This window comes from Mytilus californianus, unplaced genomic scaffold (assembly GCF_021869535.1).
Source record: "Mytilus californianus isolate M0D057914Y unplaced genomic scaffold, xbMytCali1.0.p SCAF_6, whole genome shotgun sequence".
Taxonomy (NCBI): Eukaryota; Metazoa; Mollusca; class Bivalvia; order Mytilida; family Mytilidae; genus Mytilus; species Mytilus californianus.
Genome location: NW_026262712.1, coordinates 14,681,839 through 14,700,732, shown reverse-complemented (window position 1 = coordinate 14,700,732; position 18,894 = coordinate 14,681,839). Strand labels below are relative to the sequence as shown.

Below are 18,894 nucleotides of genomic sequence, written 5' to 3'. Positions count from 1 at the left end.
GCAATATGACGGGTGCCAAATTTGGATATAAAAAAAAATACAAAAAGAAAACCCACCAAATCCTTGTTGTATTGGATAACTAAAGATTCGAAGAATAGTAATGGCGATTTAAGTTTAAAAAAGTATCAGTGTATCGGTAACCATAAGGATAATTGGTTATTTCGAAACCAAAATTATACATTTTTGAAAAATATATAATTATGTTGATCATGTTGACGATGATAGATTGGTGTTTTACGATAACTATTACACTTATACCAGGAGGGGAACATTTTAATGAACATTAGAGTTTGTGGCAGTGATATCATGCCGAGTAGTGTTAAAATAAAAAAAAAGCCTTTTTTATATACTGTGCAAAGCAACGTCAAAGTCTTCAATTGAAAAATTCACTAACGCTAAGTTTTAAAATCGATCAAACATTAGACTTTAGACTGTGCATATACATAACACATGTATTACACATTATTGTAAAGTACGCCAATTGTTGTGCCTGCTTTCTCTTTAATAAGTGTTACTTTGTCTCAATAGAGTTCAACCATTTCCGTGAATTTTCCAACAGAAAACAGAAATGACTTCCCTATCTATAACGTCGTACCACCTTATCTCATCCACAAATTCAGTTGTACTAATCATAAACTAAGCTTACCAATATGCAACGTGTCCTCTTCCCAAAAATGTTATAAAAAATTGTAATGTATGACAATTACAATTTTATTGTTAAAACTAATAAGGTTAATTTTGAAGAAAATTAGTATTGTTATTCACGGAGTTGAACACGTTTAAACCATTAACAGCTATCATCAATGCTCTACAACTTCGAAATTGTTTCTACCTTTCACATATGGCTGTTTCACGCTAACTGCACCTTTCAAATCAATATCAAAGCTTTGTAGTATCAAATGTGATTTGTCCTGAATAACTTTCCATTTTAAATAATTGTGTTCCCTAGTCGTAAGACTGCATATAAACGCATCATAAACACCAGGATGACTGGTTATTTAAGACAACACAGTTGATAGTCAGCATCTATATTTTTGTTATTAATCGAATCTATTTTTGGTTTATATATATTATAAATATACGTTATTTTTTCCTGTTTACAATGAAAAAATATAAGCTCAACAGGGTCACAGTTGAATGTTAAAGCACAAGTACACAAAGTCTACAAATGACTATGTTGAACGCATCTATCCCCGCTAACTTGAAGTAAAGGATACTACATATATAGTTACAATGTATGTCTGGCACATTTATTTATTGACTCACATCTAGAAATTGACAATGAGTGTGTTGAGAAGAAAACATCAAAAGAGATGATTTTCAGCAATTGATAATTGTTCCATTTCTATGTAGCAAAATTCCAAAGGCACCTGTATATATAGTATATATCTCCCAGTCTCACGATATTCAAGAGCTTGCATTTCCTGTCATGTTATACTGTTGTTCACAAGGAAGATATTAAACCCAGCAATCCAAGTGTTGAAAATGAAGTCATCTCTTCTAAATTATACGGACGTATTCGCGAGTTGGTTGACCGTTAAAGAATATCTGTTTCACAGATGACAACAGATATGTTCCAATTGTCGTAACCTCAATCCCGTCCACTTTTCTTCGAATGTTACCTACGGAATTAGACTTACCACATGATTTGTACTTACAGGAGCATCACAACGGGTGTCATATATGGAGCAGGATCTGCTTACCCTTGTGGAGCACCTGCGATCATTCCCTGTTTTGTGGGGTTCATTTGCTCAGTCTTAAGTTTCTATATTGTGTTTTGTAGACTTCTGTTTGTCTTTTGGTCGTTTTCCGCCTTTTACAATGGCATTGTTAGTTCGTTTTCAAATTATGAGTTTGAATATCCCTTGGCTATCTTCCGCCCCTCTTTTTCCAATTAAAAATCAAAATCATCATAATATCGAGTGAAATGTTAACTATTTTTTAGTGTAAAACTTGAAAACAAAACTCCAACAATGTGTAGCATCCTTACCGGATATACCAAATGTGAAGTAGGTAAGGTCAATTTTTCTTATTTTCATTATATTTTACATTTTGCTGACAAGTAAAGTCTTGTGATACTGATTCTTAAGAGTGTAGCTACTATATAGGGCTGATTATGATCCTTAATTGCCTTTCTCTCTCTTCAAATCGTTAGAATCGGACAAGGGGTACCTCTTCAAAGAAGCATATGACGAGTTCAAACTTGTTAAATAACATTTTTCCTTCAACTATTCATTTGACGTTTTCCCATAACAAAGTTATATCATATTTAAACTTGAACAACACAGTATTTCGAGATAAACACATTCATGTGAATAAAGTGGTTAATTTGTACCTGCAAATAGTTTTTTTTTGTACGGGGGACATAATAGATACAGTTTGCTTTATTGTTTTTTTTGCTTCGGGGGAACTTATATCCGGTAGTGATGCTACACAGTAACTAAGGTAAACTAAAAAAGGGGGAGTCCATAAAAACTGACAAAACCATAAGGTATGTAAATGACGTCACTTTATGACGGTCTGTTTTATTTACTGGAGTTTTTTTTATGGATTCTGCATATTCAAAAACAATACTTAACTTTAGATTTTACAGACAAATGTGTACAAAGGCATTGGAATTTGTAACGTGAAAACATTGAAGAATAATATCATGTTAATTGGTCTATGTTGGGCAATAAAAAGCCAAAATAACTTTTTGTATGCTCCAGTAAATGATAAGAGGGGAAAAGGTGATTGTTTAGAAACCCCAAATAAGAAAAACCATCCACTGTCATACACCAAAATTCGTTACTTTATTGTTACCAGAAAAACATAGAAAAGCTGCATTTGTAACAATTTAGAGCAATTTAATTTGAGATGGACCTTTAACTCTCTTGTGGAGAGTTGTCTCATTGGCAATCATACCACATCTTCTTTTTATCTTTAACAACAGCAACAAATTACGTCCTTCAAGTATTACTGTAGATGGAAAAAAGCTACGTGGTCGATTCTTTAACTGATAACCCAATAGGTTAATCAGCATTCTACAGAACTTTTCAAACACATCCTCGATCAGGCAAATATTTTCTATGACAGATAACTCATTCATATGCAACGAGTTCAACGACTATGTAATTCTTAATAGTGTCGCTAAGCATCACTAATAGACATAATACGATATATATTTATATTGTTAGTTGCACAGTGTGCTAGTGGCCTAATATATATCGTATTAGGTCACTAGCACACTGTGTAACGAATTTATCTTACCGACTACCTTAACATGCGGCATTTAGACTAGTGGCATGTCAAAGTGATACAGTCTTCAATATTAAGAACCTACTGCCATTGGTCTATACAAAAACAAATGCCATCAATAACAAGTTGTTAGCTTGTAATGTGTTCCTGCATTTATTTTCAATCGTTCATCATCAATTTCTTCATCTTATGTCCGTGAGAAACGTTTTAGATTTTCCCTCAACGCCGTATTGTTTTTATAAATTTCATAAAAGGGACGTAACACCACTAATAACCGTATATTAAAACAAAACACACACACTAAACCCATATCAAATATACAGGGTCTCCATGTGTTCGATAATCAATAATCAGCTGATTCCATTTTATAGCTATCGGCAACAATGGACTAATTAATAAAGGTGTTGATTGTATTGTTTAATGAAATGATGTGGTTAACTGGCGTCACATGTCACATAAAGGATTTATTTACAACTTTGATAAAAATCATTGTTTTGAAGTTGGTACTACACAGTCGTTTAAGCGACGCACGTGTTTGAAGTATACTTAGAAAACTGTTATGACGAAAAATGTTCAAAGGTAAATAACATTTCTGACTTTAAACTTTATCTATCCTTTAACTTGATAAAAGTTACTGTTTTGAAGTGGGTACTTTACAATCGTTTTAGCGACGCACGTGTTTGAAGCTTAGTTTTACGTCTCGACTTTTTCTTTTGATGATGGTCTGGAAAACAAAACTGTTGAAGAAATATATTTAAAAGTAATAAAAATCTCTGACTTTAGTCTTTATTCTATAACTAGACGGGAAGTATCCGATGAACTTATTGAAGATGAATCATGTGTTCGCAGAAGTCAAAAATGATGATTTCATCATCTATATTGCAATTTTACAGTATCTTTCAAATTGAAATGTTTGTTATTATTGGGTGTTTATTTATTGCAATGTAGATTAAAAAATAGATATGTGGAATTATAATAGACAACAATGTAGCAAACAGATTTTTGTTTGTTTTTTGGAAAGAATATTATAGGAAAATATGTTTATATTAGTTTGCGAAAAAAAATTGATAGTGGCGAATAATGTATTAATTTGGCGAAAGAGGTAGCGAAAAAGAAAATTGACCCAGGGGAAACCCTGGTCATGATTAAGATGTAAAAATATTTATATAGTAATTTTATGACTGCCCATATTATGAATAATGCATTTTACAGTCATGGATAATCTTTAACGTATATTTCTGGCATTAAAGATCGATTCAGAAGGATGAAATGAATACGGTGATTTTAATGAATTTGGGGAATGTACTATTTGATTTAATCTTATGTAAGACAAACTCATATTAGTTTGAAGTACAAGACGTAAACTGTAAATTGATGTTTCATTTCTGTCTATCACTGTTGATATTTTTCATAAGAATACATTTAAATGTATAGTCGCAAAAAGTTGTGTAACCATTAATCGTCTCTGATTTCTTTAAACAATAAATTTTAATTGTAAATGAATATAATATTTTATAAATTTCGCGCGTCCGGAGCACTTGTTATAGATTTCCCTTCATTATCTGGAATGTCTTTTTTATATGTATCTAAAAAATGATTTTCAAAAATAAAAGAAAACTTAAAACACCAGCAGAAAATAAAGTTTACAAAGCACTTAGAAAAAGGATGATACTATGTTTTCCTATGGACCTTAATTACGCCCCTTTTATAGCAGACATGTTCTTGTATTGTTATGAATCACTCACAGGTTATTGCAAAACTCCAATTAATCAATAAATTTGATAACATTTACCGTTACCTAGATGGATGGTGTTTTTGCTGTCAATAATCAAGAAATCAACAACTTTCTAATCATACTGCAGAAATAAACCTAAAAAACTCAATCTAATATGAACGGCCATAATTGTACTTTTCTAGACTTTATATTTTAGTTTCACACGGGGGAAAACACTTTTACTAATCTTTATTCATAGATGTAAAGATTCGATTTTGAATTGTACTTGTAGAAGCCAGATAAAAAAACGGGATAACATATACTAATTTTTACAGTAATGTTGTTTATAAAGCACGTAAATGTAGATGCGATCCAGATAAACTCATTGTTGATTTGACACCATATTAAGATCTTTGAATATTGTTTTTATCGGAACCAATATTGATTTTGTTTTTGATAAATTGAAACAAAACTAAATATGCTTCGCTATACAATAATAAAAACGTATGGTCCTACATTCTGGCGATATTATGTACTTATATTTTGGCATTGCACAAGGTCATGCTTTTGTCAGACTGTTTATGATGTCTTTACACCAAATCCGTTGGATGTGTACTGATTGATCATTTAGTCTAGAGAACATGATTATTTCATTAGTTGTTATTGGCTTTGAACTAGCCTTTGCAAGTACTCCTACATCGGTAATTTGTGTTTCTTGTCTAAATGTAGGGTTTTTTTTTTGTGGTTCGTGCCGACCTGATGAGTCAAACAATTTCACACTTTTTTTTACAGTTCACTTTTCATGTTGTGCTGTTGCACCGCTGTCCCTGTTTAAAGAGATGATTGAGCACTCACCAACATTTTTAATCCCGCCAATTCTTTATTTGCTTGTCTCAACTTGTAATTCAATGGTTGTTGTTGGTTGCTGTCTGTCGCATTATTTATCGTTTTTTGTTTATTTTTTATAAATCGGACCGTTGTTTTTTTTATCGTTTGAATTGTTTCTCATTTTGTCTTGTCGGGGCTTTTTATAGCTGAGTATAGAGTTTTGAAGGCCGTACTGTGACATGAAGTTGGTAAAAATCGCTTCATTTTGGACATGTTGGATAGTTGTTTCATTTGCAATCATACCACATCACCTTATTTTACATTAGCTGTTTTATCTTGAAAATGCATAAGTTCCAATTTAAGATAAAATGTCTTTAAGTCATTAATTTATTGAAAAGTTTTTGAAAAATAAAATGAAAATCCAACGGCCTGATTTATTAAAAACAATAAAAAAACCGATAAATAATACGACAGACAGCAACCAACAACAACCACTGAATTACAGGTTGGGACAAGCACACAAAGAATTGGCAAGATTAACAAAATACAACAAAAACAAAAAGGGATGAACTACGATGCCCCATTAAACCAGCTGCCGAAACGAAAAAAAAAAAACAAACAAGCAGGCACACACGTTTATAATTTGATTGGTTTCTGAAACAATAAGAAACTATAATTTGCTTGTACTTTATTTGATAAAGACACCGTCAACAAATAACACAGTTTTGGTTAACACTCTTTAAATTTTGTTAATATCAAAATTAATAAAAAGATGTTGTATGATTGCCAGCGAGGCAACTATCCACAAGAGAGCAAATGATAAGCAACTTTAAAAAAAAATGTAAGCAGGCTTTAGATTTTGAAACGGGTAAATAAATAGGCCAATTTCACATTCGTGTGTTAAAAAATTTGTTGAAAATTAAATTTTTTATTTCGGGAAGTGCAGCTTCCGTTAAAACGGACAAATGACTTGTTAAGCATTTTTTAAAAATAAACACAAGTTTTGTTTAAAGTCAGAACTGAAAATAGTCAATTTGGAATCAGACTTTTAAGTCAATTTCACTGTAATGACTGTGAGAATAACGGGTGGAACGTTGTCACATTCTGTCTTTAATATCCTCTCCTTCCACGTTCTGCTAACGAACGGAATTCTGCAAAAGAAATACAAATGAATAAATATAAGCCGTAAGTGTAATGGATTTTTAACAATGTTGGCTAGAGAGTATTGAAAAAAAGGATCAATCTATGGTTGCTGATTATCGTAATTTAACCTTCGGCTAAAATATAGTATTGTTTCACTCACATAACTAGTGATTTTTGATTGTGTAATTACTGGTAGGTAAACAAAAAGAAAAACACCAAACACAATCCAACACTGCTGTAGAGAAACGTGACAATGGTGAACCATGGATGATAAGGATTTTAATTAACTTTCAGTCTATCTTATTTTTATTATTAATTTCCTTATTTTTATTATCTATTTCATTATTTTTTTTATCATCTATTTCATTATTTTTTATCATCTATTTCATTATTTTTATTAATATCATCATTATAATGGCTTTTCAGATGTTATTTATCAGAAAAAGGAAACATTTGGTAAACGCAAGGAGTCAGAAACTCTACTGAACAAATTAGTACAGCTGAAGCCCGCCGCCGGGTGCGGGATTTTCTCGTTCTGTAGAAGACCCATTGGTGGCATTGTGCTGTTGTCTGTTCTTTGGTCGGTTTGTTGTCTCTTTGACACATTCCCCCTTTCCATTCTCAATTTATTCTGTAGTAATATCTGTTAAATGAACTTACATACTTGGGCTGGGGACAATTTTAACTGACATATCTTTTGGGCTGGGGACAATTTTGACTGACATATCTTTTGACGTGTCTTCGACTTATGGTTTTTGATTGCATCCTCGGTATCTTCATTGTTTCAATGATTTACAAATGACAACACTGTATGGACTTTAATTGCCTTTTGTCTAAACAACTTACTTATTTTCCCTTTAAAAATTTAAAAGTAATGTTTTCAAAATCGTATACCAAAGCATCGTGATCTGTAAATAGTGGTTACCAACCAATGGCGTTATGGTATATTAATTTTGGGGTACCTTTAATGAAATTAATTACCCGCAATCTTTTCGATTCGAATCGATAATACTAAGAGATGACCTCATATCTAAGATTAACACCAAATTCTCAATAGGCTTATAACTTAAATAAATAACGCAATCTTATTTATCATGCATGATCAATTAGCGACAGACTTCAGTGGCAGATTAAAGCGGGGGCGTAGAGTGTGTACAACCCCTCCTTGGTTGGAAAATATATCATTATTTAACATAAAATCGTACAAAACTTTTTTGGCCTCGCGAAATTCGGCAATATTTCTTTAATTTAAATCCTGGATCCGCCCCTGAACTTAAATAGATCAACAGTCTGTAAATGCAAAAGAAAATTTCATTTTCGAAAAGTTTACACACAAATTATTTAGGACCTATTGAATGCTTTTGACAGAATTGCTCAAGTCATTTGCATAATGCCTAACAATGCCACTGTACAAGAAAAAAGTTAATTTAAAGATGTTTACTTAGAATTGTATAACACATATCGCAATGATCAATAAATACAGCAAATATTTAGCAAATATTTTCATGCTTACAATATGCCAGATTTTTAACTCGAAAAGATGATATTACGCAAACCTCAATGACGTCATAACATAATACACGTTTTCATTTTTGCAAGGTGTCAGTATGAGCAGATCTGCATATCATGAAATATGATTTAGTAAGACTCTCTATAAAGAAATGCTGTTCAAATCCTGGATGTAACATGGAAGTAATATCAATGATATGTATTTATTTAACGTTAATACACTACTATCCAAACATATGTGAGCGGTTTGTGCTAACAAACATTTTGACCCACCATACTCTTTGTGTGCCTGTCTAAAATCAGGAACCTGTAATCCAATGGCTGTCGTTGGTTGCTGCCTGCCATAATTGTTTTTCGTTTATTGCTTGGTTGATAATCAGGGCTTTGGTTATCTTGTATGATTTTTTTTTCAAATTTTATTATGCCAGTGCTTTTAAGTTTACTTTTTTTCATTTTTATATAAGGATAGCATCAAACTTACCTCCAATTTCTACCTCTTCATTCCCGTTTGTGTCAACTTGAGGTATGGCTAAGTTGAATATTTGTCTCCATCGATTCTTGCTGTAGTCCAGTCCAGGTATGTTTGCATTTGCATAAAATGTGGCAAATTCATTACCATCAATGTGGTTATCCCTATTTGTATCAATCCATCTAAAAGCCATGGCAACGGCATCTCTCTTTACAGTGTCTCTCTTTTGTACCATCTGTTTTAAAAATTTGTACAATTTACTTTTTCATAGGGTTTACAGCCAATGATATGGATATATGAATAGGATATACATGGCGTGAAGATTTAAGATCGGAACAAACTACTGTGTTAATCAATTGAAAAAAAAATCATTTTAATAACAAGGATATTGACTGAAAAATTCAATGGTATAAATCGATTATACATTAAAAAATCACTTTGGAGGATTTAACGTTTAAAAGTAGGATTAAGGAGAGTCGATACAGGTTGAACTTGAATTGTTCCTTTTTTGATAACTCGAAACCTGTTGTAGGCGAGATTAGACCAGGCCACAAACAAAACAATGTAGATTTTGTTATCATTATAATTTGTTTTGAGAAATTATTATTTTTTTTGTAAATTTCATTGCATTTTTTCGTCAACTTTAAATTTACAAAAAAGTGTTTCTTCGGTAATAACCAAATTATTTTTATTATAATCGTATTTTATCGATAAATGCGTATAGAAGAAAATAAATTCACATGTCAGCATCTTTGTATATACAAAATACATACCAACAAATTGTATATTTGTTAGCAATTTTATATGGTTCTTGTATTATCACTTTTAAGTAATTTCATACATGATTTCTCAATGTGCATTTTAAATACATAAAAATTATTAGTAACTTTGCTTATTTTTGGGAAAATTTTAAAAATGCATCTTAAAATGTGAATCCCTAATGTTCAGAAAATTCACTTCCAACGCTCGGTAATTTTCAACTTGTCCCCCGCGGATTTCGAAATGTAGTTCAAATGTGGGCAACACCTCTGCAAAAAAAAAAAAACAAATGTCGTCTGTTCATATGAAGCAGCAAACCATTGCTAATGCAGGCTATTCGATGGATAATTTTATTCAGTTGTCTCATTTCAAGTCCAATGATTGGTTTCTGTTTTTACGTTATAGAGAATGACCAAATAATGTCTAATAATGGAGCGGAGGCCCGTAGTCATACACAAAACTGTTAACTTAAGGGTGTTGATAGTTTGTGTTGTCAGTTAGATCACATGAAAATGTATATACTTCTCTCCAACGCAAATATTTTTAACTCTCATCGTTGATGTTCGTTCAATAGAATATCATTTATCATCAGTTTTCAAACGTCAGCAATTAACACAAACAAATGTTACTACTATATGATCGGTAGATGTAGTTATATTTTATGTGTATCAATTTGATCTAGATGGGCGTTGTTTAAGCAGCTTCGTTAATAAAGTTTGCAACTTATTCGTTCTCTCAAAATACATGTTTTAACTAGACAAATGTGGGAACTAAATATTTGCTTACCTGGTGATATTAGTTTATTTTATGTAGCATCAAAGGAATTAATTAAAGGGAGTTTCCGTGGAGATAACTCTAAACTCGAAAAGTTTTTTTCTTTGATGAAATTGTAATATCTGAAACTCCTTACCAGGCCAAAATCTGGACAATAATTCAATCCTCAAAATAACCCATTGATGGTTAATGAAACCGAAAACAAACATTTGATTTGTCAGAATTAAAGGCTTATTATGAACTGCATCTGGATATTGGTGGGAGACGTCATTAAAATTGACGAACGTACGAAAATGATATCTAGACATGTTGAAGGAGTAGTCACAATAGCATTGACTTAAAACTTTGAATTTCAAATTGACAATATGAGTCGACATTTGGGGAAACATATTTTCAGAGTTTAAATAAAAGAAGCATATTCACAAGAGTTTTTAGATAAATCTAATTGACTCTTTCATTGATAAAATTATCAATTTTAGATAATCTTAAAATTGTCAGGAAATTAAATGAAGCCAACAAAATTCAAATTTTGAACCTAATTATTTTCGAAACAAGCACTGCATTTTGTTTTATTTTATGATCTTTCAAATATCTCATATTAATCTACAATATACATTATCTCAAAAACATTAAAAAAAATAAGAATACAACTACATCGACTTCCCTTTAAGTAATCATTACTGGTAAAACAGTTAAATGTTAACTTTAAGGGGGAAAAAAAGTCCCAGAAACGTTGACATTGTTTCTGTTTCTGCTAGATTGTCAGCAATTTTCAATATCCAGTATAAATTCATCTTACCGATGTAGTTTTGGCAATTGCCTCATAAATAGCAGATCCTTGCTTAAATTTAAATTTAAAAGGAGAAGCAAAACTTGCAGCCACAAGGCAACATAATACTATCAGGGTTTTCATCTTCCGAAAATTGGAGTGCAATCAATCAATGCTGGAAAAGAAAAACAAATGTTTTTGAAACTATCAATCCTAAGTACATTATATTTCTTGTTTTGAGAAACATTAGAATTAGAGGTTTTTTTAAACTATTGGTCCTTGTTTTACTCGAACACCTCTAATATCATAACAGTAAGCATTACACATGTTTTTTTTTATCGAGTAACCTCTATCAGATACGCAATATACCAACATTTGCGATATTCCGCTTGAGCCATGCTGGATGTTCAGATTAAAAGTTTTTAAACATTGCAAACGTGATAGCTTGATAGATTGATTGCTAGGATGAAGTAAAATGTTAACTGATCGATGATTGCGATCAGCGGCAAATTTTATATGCATTTACAGTACGAAAATATGTTAATGATATATAAATACACCCTGCTTTGTACTAGACAGCCAAGCGGTGTGAATCTTGGCGACGAAGTAGCTAAGGCCAGTTCTGAAGACCTTAGTTTGACACAACTTGGCAACGAACCTATTGAATCTACTGTCTTGGTCGAAAACAGTTATGCAAGTATAAAAACAATTTGGCTGTTGCTTGTTAACAGCTTGTGCAATTCTGCCATGCATCAATTCATTGTATTTTTCCCTTACCGCAAAGTTTTTGTAAACTTCATAAATTATGCATTCAGCTTTATAGAATTAATATTAGAATTGAGTAAATGTAAGAAATCGTGTTAAGACTTATTTGCAAGTAAAGGTTAGTATCAAAGCACTGATGGGCGAAACTACTTTAAAAATTTAGTATATTTCATTAGAAAAAAAATGATTATAAAGATAAAATTATAAATTCAGATATCAGGTAACATTCATTTATAAGCACCGTCAACATTTCCTTTTAAAATGTAGTACACACTTTTATTATACAAACCTTACCTTTCTCTGAATAAACCACTGATCTATTCAACTCTCATGCAGCAAATTAAACGCGCATTTCTATGAAGGAGTAAGTAAAATAGTCGGCCAAGAACCAATCATATAACTTCGACAATTTTCGTTTCAACGTCGGGAACAGTCGAATATTTACGATTTATATCATTTGTCACACAACTCGGCTGATTCGAACGGAGAGAAGCGGAATCAGCCGAGGTTAGAAGATTGATATTTTTATATAATCAAATTGACACTTTCAAGGACTTATATTAGACGTCCTTGACACTTTATAGATTTGGTGCATCCAAAATGCTTTTCTTGGATGACCTACGAGAGAATCCCCCCCACAAAAAAAGGAAAACGGATGGTGTGTAATTAATTTAGGAGTTTAATGACGAAAAGTGACCTAAAATAAAATAACAAAACTATTTCAAAATTGAATTTGCTTGAACAAGTTTGAACTTTACTGTACTATAAAACGTTTTAAGTCATTAACGGAAAGTTTAAAAAATGTCTCTTTTAAATCAGGTCCATGACGTAGCACACTTACTATGTGGTTATTGATACTATCGACAACTAACAATCAACCTGCAGAGGCGGTATTGACCCAGTGCTAGTATACAAAAATAACTATTTACAATTATGGACTTTTGATGCAGATTATTTTGACCCTGGACGAAGTCCAAGTGTCTATTTAATCTATATATATAAATTGACGTATTGACTGAGTGAAAAGTCCTTAATTTATATATTACATAATTGTGTAAATAGTGTATTATGTAAATGGATTTCAATGTTCTTTCTGTGTATTTTACATTGTAATTTGCAAGATTTTTAATATTGACCGTCATTATATATATTTATATATATAAACATATATCGCGTCCATATACTTGAAAATAGTAACACGGCCTCAGGTACATGGAATACCCTTTGAAACAAGTGATCGTAATAACCAATGAAAAAAGAAGAATGCTACACCATATGTAATATTGATAGAAATTGTTCTTCCGGAACGCTTTTTCTAAATTTACCTTCATCAAGAATGCTAAATGACCCCACAAAATTTCGAATATGTGTACATGTACATATTTGAGGAGCTTAACGACAAAAAAAAAGAATTTAAAAGAATAATGAAAATTTTCTTAAACTAAATTGGAACCTTAGTTTAACATAAAAATTTCTAAATTCATCAACGTGATACGTTTCAACAGAGACATATAATACAATCATTTATTATTATATGTACAAAGAATAAGTTCTTCCTTAAACGTGGAACTCCGAACCGTCATTTTAAGTGTTCGAAAGCAAATTCAAGTATACACTGTTGAGATTGTTTCATATCCAAAGAGATACTTCATGACCGCAATTCTAACAATGTTTTGATGTTTGGATACAGTTTCAATTGATTTGTACTTTCGGTCGGGAATTTCCATTAACAAACATTGTACTTATAAATAACAATGACAGTAGTATTCATACGTGCAATCACAAAGGCAGACCATGGGAGTTGTGGCAGAGGGGGCAATTGCGTAATTTTGTATCCCCCTTTTCAAATTTAAAAAAAATTATAAAAATGTAGAGAATAAATGTAAGAACTTCTGTAAGCTGTAGTGAGGATTTATACAAACTTCGATGAAAACATCATTCACATATAGCTTCTTAATTCTTTGAAATGAACTACCAAATGATTTAATTTAGAGTCTTTGAAATAAAAGTGCCACAAATATATACACAATGATTTGATTAGACGAAGAAGAAAAAATGATTCCTTATTCATTTGTCAAACTACCATTTATAACAAAAACGACTTGATCATTATTACATAAAAACTCTTACAATGAATATACAAACTTTCTGATTACTACAAGAAACGACCGCACACTTGATCTACTGTGCATGACACATCCATCTCTAGTAAATAGATTTAAAACAGAACCACCACTAGGAGACCATGATATAATGTTCAGTGAAATAAACATTTCCCTGTCAATAGCCACTCAAAGTATTCATCTGCGACAGAGCAGACTGGGAAAATATTGGAAACGTACACACATATGAAAGAAAGAACACCAGTCAGAAGATATAGACAATATGTTGAATTAATTCAAATAAAAAACAACATAAAGTTTACAAAAGCATATACCAATCAGGCTAAGAGGTAACAAAACTCATCTACCATGGATAGAGTTAAACAAATTATATGGACAGAAAAAAACATGATGGTAAACACACAAAAAAAAAAAAACAAATTAAAACACAGTTACAGAAAGAAATGCGAAATGCCAACTAGAAATAGATTGAAAACATAATATATGACATTGAAGTACTTTTATTCGTTGGTATCAATTTTCGTGGTTTCAGCAAAAGTAACATGTTCGTGGGATTTTAAATTCTTTTATTTTAGTTGTCTGGAAAAAAAATCGAGTGACGAATTTGAAGACTACAGAAACGAATATTCGTGATATTAACCATATGTTGTTTTATAATGATTGTGGGATATTGTAAAATAAGGTGTTCATTTTCACTCACTTGTTCGTCTTTCATTACTAACAAAGTTCATAACATTTTTAATAAAATAACTGCTTTTTGGAAATAAGCTGATTCATCTATGCTTACAAATTGTCTCGATTGAAAGAAAATGCAGAGTAAACATTTTAGTTGTTGCACACGTGTAATCAGAATTTCTGACACTTATTAACCTGAGACCAATTAATCAACAGATCACCAAAGTGTTAATTGGGCAATAAACATGACACTTAACGAAAACGGTTACATATCAGTAAATACAACAAATGTACTTCGAGTTGAAGAATTAATCATTATGAAATAAAAAAGCATCCCCAAACGAAATCATTATTATTTTTTCGTTTGAGAATTATGAAAAAAAAATGAACACTTCATTACCGCATATCATCACCGGAAATCTGACTTTCATCGATCATAACTTATTTCTCATGAGAATTAAAAGGTTTACAGTCGTACGTTTTAGATTTTTCACAGATTAAATGGTTAAAATCTGGTCTGAATTTGTACAAAAAATGTATATTTAGTTATAGTGCGTTAGCTTATATGACCGTATCCATGTAGTCAAACCTACATGGGAATCTTTCCATGTCTGGAATTGGACAACAGTTGTTATATTTCGCTGGACACTTAAATTCGTGTATAACACAATCCACGAAAATCACGAAAACTGTTACCCCACGAATTAAAGTACTTTCACAGTCCAAGATCCCGAAAACCAAATTCAATAAACAAACACAATAGCTCTTTTCGTACACAACAGGTCAATAACAATAAAACCACTGGTATTGCACCCTTAGAAGTGAAGGTTTACTCTCCGCAGATGCCGTAGAAAAAGCAATTATCTTAACGAATAGTTTAAATCAGCATTTACATCTAAGGCTAATACAATAATCACTGACAAAGGTCCATCAACACACCCAACAATTGATTGATTGATTGATTGATTGATTGGTGTTTAACGCCACATTTAGAACTATTGTGCTATTTCGTGGCGTTTAGTTTTTATTGGTTGAGGAAGCCAGAGTACCCGGAGAGAACTACCGACATTCGGTAGGAAAACTGACAATCCTAGTCTATTAAGATTGGAGTCGAGCGCACCTGCCTAGTGCAGGATTCGAACTCACAACCTCAGTGTTGACAGTCTAGTGATACAGTTGTTCGACTACTTAGACCCCTCGGCCACCGAGTCCTCTCCAACAACGAACAAGAGAGACATCAACAGAGAAGGTATATATAAATTAATGAACAAATATAAATCAAAAAACAAAAAGCAACAGGACCAAATAACCTTACTGGAATAGTGATAAAAGAAAACATTAGCACATGCATATAATACTTACTTTAACTTTTACAAAATCAATACAAACAAGAGAAGTACCTCATGATTGCATTAACGCAAGCGTATTAATCGAAGGTCTAGATGGGAGGGTCCTTCAATTTTATATTATTATTTTTTTAGCCATTTTTCTCTATTCATTGTAAATGTTGCCCATTATTCTCTATTCTTTATTTTTTTTGCCTATTTTTCTCGAGCTCTATTCTTTATTTTTGAAGCCATTTATTCTGCCCTTTTTGTCCATTACTCCCTATCCAATAAACCCCATCCAGACCTTAATAGCTGAGTGACAAACAAGTTGCTTTCTTTAAAACAAGAAAAGCAATACGTAAACCCGAGATCACTGACTGGTCACCAAACAATTGTCTCTGATTGTTTTTGCTTTTGATTTGAAATAAATGACTGTGAATAGAATAAGGCATTGTGATGATGATGTTAAAACACCTTTATTGAAAAATATGTAATTGTGTGCAGATTCGTGCACAAGTCAATCGAAAGCAAAGTTGGATTTTAGTTGTGGATAGAGTATAGATATAGCTACTATTTGAATTTACCTTTTAAGGATTGATTATTTTATTTATTACTTGGGAGTGTACATCATTTTTTCTTAACCTTATTGCAAATCCCAGTTTCTGCAAACCGGATGTCTAATGCAATTTGCACAAACCAATCGCAATATAAATTTAGGACTCAGTTTGCTTTATAATCTGGTTACATTTGTTTAATCTTTCATATCTTCTTATTTTGTTTCCTGAATGCCTTTAATTATTCTTATACTTGTTATTGAATCTGTCTGTACGCATGATAAATGTTGTTTAGATAATTTTAAAGTCAAATTTCTACGTGAAGTGACACCCTGTTTTTTGCAACTTATAAAAAATGAAAACAACACGTTATAAATGTCATGCGTCCGGAGCGCTTTTTCTAGATTTACCTTCATCAGGAACGCTCAAAGCCGAATATTTGAAAGCCAAGGATGTATAAGAACCGAAACAGCTGAAGAGCTATATAACCAAAAAGGACCTGAATAAATATCCAAATCCATCTAAAGTCAACTTTGCCTAAGCTTAGCCTAAGGTTTCATAAATGTTTCTTCAGAGTAACACATAGGCTTCATAATATACAGTCACCGAAAATTTAAAATATAATATCAATAAACACAAACGACATGTATTTTCTGGTGAACATTCTATTTATCAAATTAATATCTTCTTAAAGTCTAACTTTCCATTCTATGAATATATTGATATACAAAATATAAGCAGAGACTTATAAAATCATATTTAACAGTATAAAAAAATTAACGTTGTAATAAAAAGTAGTTATGATTATTGTAAAATATTAATTACGTTTTTTTGTGAGATGCAAGAATTTAAATTCATTGTGAATTGAAACTATGAAAGTATTTTTTCATTCAATACCGTTTGAAATTTAGATACTAACTTGTGTGTACGCATCTCTACTCATTGGTGCTCATATGTTGCATATAATTTTCATAAAATTCTGTTAGTCTGTTAGTATGTATTAATGAAATTGAAATTTTTACAGAAAAATCCTTTTGTTAGAGTATCTGTCTGCTTTCCGACCACTGTGTGTCCGACCTGTTATAAATATTTATAACTGAAATATCATTTTTTAATTTTTTTCATGCATTCCGACATCTTCATAGGCTATGCTTGAAATACAAAATATCACGTGATAAAGGTCCAGAAATAATCAGTTTATTCTGGGACATTATATATATTAATAAACGATTCCACGGTTTATTGTCACTGCAAAACAGCACACTGTATTAAAACTACACACACAACACGTACAGGGACCGTCTCAAAGCGAGCATTATATAATTGCGTTATCATTATATTTGATATTTAATGAACATTCGTATTATTAAAAACACTTATGTTTTGTCAAAAGGCAAATAGGCTCCGTGTTGAAGGCCGTACTTTCACCTATAATTGTTTACTTTTTATACATTGTGACTTGGATGGAGAGTCTCATTGGCACTCATACCACATCTTCTTATTTATATCTAACATATAAATGTTTTTTGACTGCAACCTATATATAGCTAGTCTTTATTTCTTTACTATACGATCTACAAATGAACTTTGATTGTTGAAATGTAAAATATCACGTTGTAGCCTATCCATATATAGAAGGACCATATCAAAGACATAGATAACTACCTGTATAAATGATCGAAAGTTTTCGAGAAGTTCCGAGAATCTTGTTTCCGAATGGCCCATAGAAACTACCAAAAACTCACAAATATATAGGCGTGAACCCCTAAGGGGGTTCACGCGTAAATATTCAAAAGTAAGAAAAATCTCTGACGTAAACCTTGAACTAGACGGGAAGTACCCGATAAAATTATTGTAGATGAATCCCGTGTTCCCCGGCAAGAGCCAAAAATGATGATTTCATGATCTATACTGCATTTACAGTATCTTTTAAAAACTAAATATTATTATTGAGAGTTTATTAATTACAATGTAGATATTAAGAATTATAATCATATAGACAACAGTGTGACAAACTGATTTTTTTTGTTAGAAAAAAGGAAAATTTTAAACGAAAAAAATATTTATGTTAGTTGGGGAAAAAATCGAAAGTGGCGAAACACATATTGTTTCGGCGAAAGAGGTGGCGAAAAAAATTTGACCCAGGGGAAACTCTGGATATGTGCTTTGAATATTTTCATCATTGACTTGCTGACTTATTAAAAATCATGACATGACAGAAAGATTAAAGGTGGTTCCTTTACGGTG

At 31.7% G+C, this 18,894-nt stretch overlaps 1 long non-coding RNA gene across 1 annotated transcript in view; it reads right to left on the bottom strand.

Annotated features, from left to right (window-relative positions):
* Nucleotides 1–6,452: 6,452 nt before the first annotated feature.
* The window catches only part of LOC127706883 (uncharacterized), a 75,969-nt gene continuing 63,527 nt past the window's right edge, over nucleotides 6,453–18,894 (bottom strand). The window contains exon 4 of the long non-coding RNA XR_007984605.1: nucleotides 6,453–6,930. This is a non-coding gene — a long non-coding RNA (uncharacterized LOC127706883). The remainder of the gene's footprint in view (nucleotides 6,931–18,894) is intronic.